Source organism: Melospiza melodia, chromosome 3 (assembly GCF_035770615.1).
Source record: "Melospiza melodia melodia isolate bMelMel2 chromosome 3, bMelMel2.pri, whole genome shotgun sequence".
NCBI classification, from domain to species: domain Eukaryota; kingdom Metazoa; phylum Chordata; class Aves; order Passeriformes; family Passerellidae; genus Melospiza; species Melospiza melodia.
In genome coordinates this window covers 138,143,808-138,152,068 of record NC_086196.1, presented here as the reverse complement: position 1 = coordinate 138,152,068, position 8,261 = coordinate 138,143,808, and the positions used below count along the sequence as shown (strand labels likewise).

The 8,261-nt window shown below is 43.8% G+C and overlaps 1 protein-coding gene across 1 annotated transcript in view; it reads right to left on the bottom strand.

Annotated features, from left to right (window-relative positions):
* ELP3 (elongator acetyltransferase complex subunit 3) overlaps nucleotides 1-8,261 on the bottom strand; it is a 420,642-nt gene that overhangs the window by 372,454 nt on the left and 39,927 nt on the right. The gene's annotated exons all lie outside the window — the stretch shown is intronic.

Below are 8,261 nucleotides of genomic sequence, written 5' to 3'. Positions count from 1 at the left end.
TTGTCCCCGCAACCCCTCAGGACCGCAGGGCAAGGGCTGATTCCTATTTTTATCACCATTTCATTCCTATGAAAATTTTTAGAATTTAAAATTTGAAACCCAACCTTCGGGAGCCTCCCTGTCCCTGCACCCCCTCAGGACCGCAGGGCGAGGGCTGATTCCTGTTTTTATCACCATTTCATTCCTACGAAAATTTTTAAAATTTAAAATTTGAAACCCAACCAGCGAGTCCCCACATCCCAAAATGGCTGCAGGAATTTGGAGCCTCCCTGTCCCCGCACCCCCTCAGGACCGCAGGGCGAGGGCTGATTCCTGTTTTTATCACCATTTCATTCCTATGAAAATTCTAAAAATTTAAAATTTGAAACCCAACCGGCGAGTCCCCACATCCCAAAATGGCTGCAGGAATTGGGAGCTTCGGGAGCCTCCCTGTCCCCGCACCCCCTCAGGACCGCAGGGCGAGGGCTGATTCCTGTTTTTATCACCATTTCATTCCTATGAAAATTTTTTAAATTTAAAATTTGAAACCCAACCTTCGGGAGCCTCCCTGTCCCCGCACCCCCTCAGGACTGCAGGGCGAGGGCTGATTCCTATTTTTATCACCATTTCATTCCTATGAAAATTCTAAAAATTTAAAACCCAACCGGCGAGACCCCACATCCCAAAATGGCTGCAGGAATTGGGGCCGAATTTGGAGCTTCGGGAGCCTCCCTGTCCCTGCACTCCGTCAGGACCGCAGGGCGAGGGCTGATTCCTGTTTTTACAACCATTTCATTCCTATGAAAATTTTTAAAATTTACAATTTTCAACCCAACCGGCGAGTCCCCACATCCCAAAATGGCTGCAGGAATTGGGGCCTCCCTGTCCCCGCACCCCCTCAGGGCCGCAGGCCGCTGACTCAAACTCGATTTTTCATTTCCCATTCTCCCCCCCGGGCAGAGATCGAGCTCCTGAAAACCCCCAAAATTCCGCGGATTTGGGGCTGAGGCGGATGAAATGAAGGAGCGTCCCCTGCAGCAGAGGGTCAGCACAGATAATAGGAGATAAAAAGGAGATAAGAGGAGATAAGAGGAGAGCGGTCACAGATGAGAGGAGATAAGAGCCGAGCGGGAGCACTCGCGGCCCCAGCATGAATCACCGCGGTGACTCAAAGCCTGCCTCGGTTATTTGTGGCTTTTTTTGTGGTTTTTTGTGGGTTTTTTGTGGTTTTTTTTTTTGTTGCAATCACAATTAGCAGCTCGGGGAGCTCAATTAAGGGACATTTCGGGGCAATTGGGGGCGGTTTTTTGGCTGCCTGCGGGAGCAGGAGGGGAGAAGGGTTTGCTGAGAGCTGTGGGCCAGGAGATTTCTCACTCTGGGCTCACTGGAAAACATTCACAGCCTCAACGCGCTCGTCTGTTACCCCAAATATCCCACAGAGCCCTAAAAACCGAGCAATCTGTACCCCAAATATCCCACAGAGCCCTAAAAACCGAGCAGAAAAGCCGAATTTTGGTTAAAATGCAGCACCAGACTGCCCTAATGGGCTCACTGGAAAACATTCACAGCCTCAACGCGCTCGTCTGTTACCCCAAATATCCCACAGAGCCCTAAAAACCGAGCAAAAAAAGCCGAATTTTGGTCAAAATGCAGCACCAGACTGCTCTACTGTGCTCACTGGAAAACATTCACAGCCCAAATATCCCACAGAGCCCCAAAAACCGAGCAAAAAAGCCGAATTTTGGTTAAAACGCAGCACCAGACTGCCCTGCAGGGCTCACTGGAAAACATTCACGGCCCAAATATCCCACAGAGCCCTAAAAACCGAGCAAAAAAGCCGAATTTTGGTTAAAATGCAGCACCAGACCGCCCTACTGGGCTCACTGGAAAACATTCACAGCCTCAACTTACCCCAAATATCCCACAGAGCCCCAAAAACCGAGCAAAAAAGCCGAATTTTGGTTAAAAATGCAGCACCAGACTGCCCTACTGGGCTCACTGGAAAACATTCACAGCCCAAATATTCCCTAAAAACTGAGCAAAAAAGTCGAATTTTGGTTAAAATGCAGCACCAGACCGCTCTACTGGGCTCACTGGAAAACATTCACAGCCCAAATATCCCACAGAGCCCCAAAAACCGAGCAAAAAACCCGAATTTTGGTTAAAATGCGGCACCAGACTGATATACTGGGCTCACTGGAAAACATTCACGGCCCAAATATCCCACAGAGCCCTAAAAACCGAGCAAAAAAGCCGAATTTTGGTTAAAATGCAGCACCAGACTGCCCTGCAGGGCTCACTGGAAAACATTCACAGCCCAAATATCCCACAGAGCCCTAAAAACCGAGCAATCTGTACCCCAAATATCCCACAGAGCCCCAAAAACCGAGCAAAAAAGCCGAATTTTGGTTAAAATGCGGCACCAGACTGATATACTGGGCTCACTGGAAAACATTCACAGCCCAAATATTCCCTAAAAACTGAGCAAAAAAGTCGAATTTTGGTTAAAATGCAGCACCAGACCGCTCTACTGGGCTCACTGGAAAACATTCACAGCCCAAATATCCCACAGAGCCCCAAAAACTGAGCAAAAAAGCCGAATTTTGGTTAAAATGCGGCACCAGACTGCCCTGCAGGGCTCACTGGAAAACATTCACAGCCCAAATATCCCACAGAGCCCCAAAAACCGAGCAAAAAAGCCGAATTTTGGTTAAAACGCAGCACCAGACCGCCCTGCAGTGCTCACTGGAAAACATTCACAGCCTCAACTTACCCCAAATATCCCAGAGAGCCCTAAAAACCGAGCAAAAAAGCCGAATTTTGGTTAAAACACAGCACCAGACTGATATACTGGGCTCACTGGAAAACATTCACAGCCCAAATATTCCCTAAAAACCGGGCAAAAAAGCCGAATTTTGGTTAAAAATGCAGCACCAGACTGCCCTGCAGGGCTCATTGGAAAACATTCACAGCCTCAACTTACCCCAAATATCCCACAGAGCCCTAAAAACCGAGCAAAAAGCCGAATTTTGGTTAAAATGCAGCACCAGACTGCCCTGCAGGGCTCACCGGAAAACATTCACAGCCCAAATATCCCACAGAGCCCTAAAAACCGAGCAAAAAGCCGAATTTTGGTTAAAACTCAGCACCAGACTGCCCTGCAGGAAGCTGTCTCGCAGAAAAAGCTCAAAATTCTTATTTAGAACAGATTTCTACTTTATAAAAGCAAGGGTTTGTTTTTTTTTTTTTTAAGCATTTTTAAAAGCAGGTTTGATTATTGATATAGAAATTAAAATCCAGGCGTTGCTGAACCTTCAGAACGCCAAAATTCCAGCCGGGTTTGGGTGGGGAGGGAGCTCGAAGCTCATCCGGCCCCTTCCCCCATCTCAGATTGCTCCAGCCTGGCCTTGGACACTTCCAGGGATCCAAAATTCTCTGGGAATTCTGTGCCAGAACCTCCAAAATCGCAGCCAGCGCTGCCCTCTGCCTGCAGCCACCGGCATTCCTTGGAGCCAGCGGAAGAACGGCTGGAAAATCTGGAATTCGGGTGGGAATCGCAGAATTTTGGGGTTGGAGAGGTCTCTGGCTGAAAAATCTGAAATTCAGGTGGGAATCTGAGAATTCTGGGGTTGGAGAGGTTTTTGGATGAAATATCTGAAATTAATGTGGGAAATTGAGAATTTTGGGGTTGGAGAGGTTTTTGGATGAAATATCTGAAATTTCGGTGGGAAATTGAGAATTTTGGGGTTGGAGAGGTCTCTGGCTGAAATATGACACATTTAGGTGGGAAATTGAGAATTTTGGGGTTGGAGAGGTCTCTGGCTGAAAAATCTGAAATTCAGGTGGGAATCTGAGAATGTTGGGGTTGGAGAGGTCTCTGGCTGAAATATCTGAATTAATGTGGGAAATTGAGAATTTTGGGGTTGGAGAGGTCTCTGGATGAAATATCTGAAATTTGGGTGGGAAATTGAGAATTTTGGGGTTGGAGAAGTCTCTGGATGAAATATGAGAAATTAAGGTGAAAATCTGAGAATGGCTGGGGTTGGAGAAGTCTTTGGATGAAATATCTGAAATTAATGTGGGAAATTGAGAATTTTGGGGTTAGGGAGGTCTTTGGATGAAATATCTGAAATTTGGGTGAAAATTTGAGAATGGTTGGGGTTGGAGAGGTCTTTGGATGAAATATTTGAAATTAATGTGGGAAATTGAGAATTTTGGGGTTGGAGAGATCTCTGGCTGAAATATGAGAAATTTAGGTGGGAATCTGAGAATTTTGGGGTTGGAGAAGTCTCTGGATGAAATATGAGAAATTTAGGTGGGAATCTGAGAATTTTGGGGTTGGAGAAGTCTCTGGATGAAATATCTGAAATTTGGGTGGGAAATTGAGAATTTTGGGGTTGGAGAAGTCTCTGGATGAAATATCTGAAATTCAGGTGGGAATCTGAGAATTCTGGGGTTGGAGAGATCTCTGGCTGAAATATGAGTAATTTAGGTGGAATCTGAGAATTTTGGGGTTGGAGAAGTCTCTGGATGAAATATGAGAAATTAAGGTGAAAATCTGAGAATGGTTGGGGTTGGAGAAGTCTCTGGATGAAATATCTGAAATTTGGGTGGGAAATTGAGAATTTTGGGGTTGGAGAAGTCTCTGGATGAAATATCTGAAATTTCGGTGGGAATCTGAGAATTCTGGGGTTGGAGAGATCTCTGGCTGAAATATGAGAAATTCAGGTGGGAAATTGAGAATTTTGGGGTTGGAGAGGTCTCTGGATGAAATATGAGAAATTAAGGTGAAAATCTGAGAATGGTTGGGGTTGGAGAGGTCTTTGGATGAAATATTTGAATTAATGTGGGAAATTGAGAATTTTGGGGTTGGAGAGATCTCTGGCTGAAATATCTGAAATTTAGGTGGGAATCTGAGAATTTTGGGGTTGGAGAAGTCTCTGGATGAAATATGAGAAATTAAGGTGAAAATCTGAGAATGGTTGGGGTTGGAGAAGTCTTTGGATGAAATATCTGAAATTTGGCTGAAAATCTGAGAATTTTGGGGTTGGAGAGGTTTCTGGCTGAAAAATCTGAAATTCAGGTGGGAATCTGAGAATTTTGGGGTTGGAGAGGTTTTTGGATGAAATATCTGAAATTAATGTGGGAAATTGAGAATTTTGGGGTTGGAGAAGTCTCTAGATGAAATATGAGAAATTAAGGTGAAAATCTGAGAATGGTTGGGGTTGGAGAAGTCTTTGGATGAAATATCTGAAATTAAGGTGGGAAATTGAGAATTTTGGGGTTAGGGAGGTCTTTGGATGAAATATCTGAAATTTGGCTGAAAATCTGAGAATTTTGGGGTTGGAGAGGTTTCTGGCTGAAATATCTGAAATTCAGGTGGGAATCTGAGAATGTTGGGGTTGGAGAGGTCTCTGGATGAAATATCTGAAATTAATGTGGGAAATTGAGAATTTTGGGGTTGGAGAGGTTTCTGGCTGAAATATCTGAAATTTGGGTGGGAAATTGAGAATTTTGGGGTTGGAGAAGTCTCTGGATGAAATATGAGAAATTAAGGTGAAAATCTGGGAATGGTTGGGGTTGGAGAAGTCTTTGGATGAAATATCTGAAATTAAGGTGAGAACTTGAGAATTTTGGGGTTGGAGAGGTCTTTGGATGAAATATCTGAAATTGGGGTGAAAATTTGAGAATGGTTGGGGTTGGAGAGGTCTCTGGCTGAAAAATCTGAAATTCAGGTGGGAATCTGAGAATTTTGGGGTTGGAGAAGTCTCTGGCTGAAATATCTGAAATCAAGGTGGGAATCTGAGAATTTTGGGGTTAGGGAGCTCTTTGGATGAAATATCTGAAATTTGGCTGAAAATTTGAGAATGTTGGGGTTGGAGAGGTCTTTGGATGAAATATCTGAAATTAATGTGGGAAATTGAGAATTTTGGGTTGGAGAAGTCTCTGGATGAAAAATCTGAAATTTCGGTGGGAATCTGAGAATGGCTGGGGTTGGAGAGATCTCTGGCTGAAAAATCTGAAATTAATGTGGGAAATTGAGAATTTTGGGGTTGGAGAAGTCTCTGGATGAAATATGAGAAATTAAGGTGAAAATCTGAGAATGGTTGGGGTTGGAGAAGTCTTTGGATGAAATATCTGAAATCAAGGTGGGAATCTGAGAATTTTGGGGTTAGGGAGGTCTTTGGATGAAATATCTGAAATTTGGGTGAAAATTTGAGAATGGTTGGGGTTGGAGAGGTCTTTGGATGAAATATTTGAAATTAATGTGGGAAATTGAGAATTTTGGGGTTGGAGAGGTCTCTGGCTGAAAAATCTGAAAAGGTGGATGGAAATCCAAGGAAAAATTAGATGGAAATCCAAGGAAATGGTGGATGGAAATCCAAGGAAATGGAGGACGAAAATCCAAAGAAAAAGTGGATGGAAATGCAAGGAAAAGGTGGGTGGAAATGCAAGGAAACGGTGGATGGAAATGCAAGGAAAAGGTGGATGGAAATCCAAGGAAATGGGGGATGGAAATCCAAGGAAATGGTGGATGGAAATCCAGGGAAAAGTGGATGGAAATCCAAGGAAATGGGGGATGGAAATCTGAGGAAAAGGTGGATGGAAATCCAAGGAAAAGTGGATGGAAATCCAAGGAAAAGTGAATGGAAATTCAAGGAAATCGATGGAAATCCAAGGAAATGGTGGATGGAAATCCAAGGAAATGGGGGATGGAAATCCAAGGAAATGGGGGATGGAAATCCAAGGAATGGTGGATGGAGATCCAGGGAAAAAGTGGATGGAAATCCAAGGAAATGATGGAAGGAAATCCAAGGAAATGGGGGATGGAAATTCATTGATAAAGTGGATGGAAATCCAAGGAAAAGTGAATGGAAATCCAAGGAAATGGTGGATGGAAATCCAAGGAAATGGTGGATGGAAATCCAAGGAAACGGGGGATGGAAATCCAAGGAAATGGGGGATGGAAATCCAAGGAAAAAGGGGATGGAAATCCAAGGAAAAGGTGGATGGAAATTCATTGAAAAAGTGGATGGAAATCCAGGGAAAAGGTGGTTAGAAATCCAAGGAAATGGGAGATGGAAATACAAGGAAATGGTGGATGGAAATTCATTGAAAAAGTGGATGGAAATCCAGGGAAAAAGTGGATGGAAATCCAAGGAAAAGTGGATGGAAATTCAAGGAAATCGATGGAAATGCAAGGAAATGGGAGATGGAAATGCAAGGAAAAGGTGGATGGAAATCCAAGGAAAAAGGTGGAAGGAAATGCAAGGAAATGGGGGATGGAAATCCAGGGAAATGGTGGTTGGAAATCCAAGGAAATGGGAGATGGAAATCCAAGGAAATGGTGGATGGAAATTCATTGAAAAAGTGGATGGAAATCCAAGGAAACGGTGGATGGAAATCTGAGGAAAAGGTGGATGGAAATCCAAGAAAAGGTGGATGGAAATTCATTGGAAAAGTGGATGGAAATCCAAGGAAATGGTGGATGGAAATCCAGGGAAAAGATGGAAGGAAATCCAAGGAAAAGTGGATGGAAATCCAAGAAAAAGTGAATGGAAATTCAAGGAAAACGATGGAAATCCAAGGAAATGGGGGATGGAAATCCAAGGAAATGATGGAAGGAAATGCAAGGAAAGGTGGATGGAAATCCAAGGAAATGATGGAAGGAAATCCAAGGAAAAGGTGGAAGGAAATCCAAGGAAATGGGGGATGGAAATCCAAGGAAATGGTGGATGGAAATCCATTGAAAAAGTGGATGGAAATCCAAGGAAAAGTGGATGGAAATCCAGGGAAAAAGTGGATGGAAATGCAAGGAAAAGTGGATGAAAATCCAAGGAAAAGTGAATGGAAATCCAAGGAAATCGATGGAAATGCAAGGAAATGGGGATGGAAATGCAAGGAAATGGGGGATGGAAATCCAAGGAAATGGGGGATGGAAATCCAAGGAAAAAGGTGGATGGAAATCCAAGGAAAAGTGAATGGAAATTCAAGGAAATTGATGGAAATGCAAGGAAATGGGGGATGGAAATGCAAGGAAATGGTGGATGGAAATCCAAGGAAAAAGGGGATGGAAATCCAAGGAAATGGGGGATGGAAATGCAAGGAAATGGTGGATGGAAATCCAAGGAAAAGGTGGAAGGAAATCCAAGGAAATGGGGGATGGAAATGCAAGGAAATGGTGGATGGAAATCCAAGGAAATGGGAGATGGAAATCCAAGGAAAAGGTGGAGTTGGGAGCTGCTCCTCAGGAATCAAAGGCAGCAATTCCTCCTCAGGAG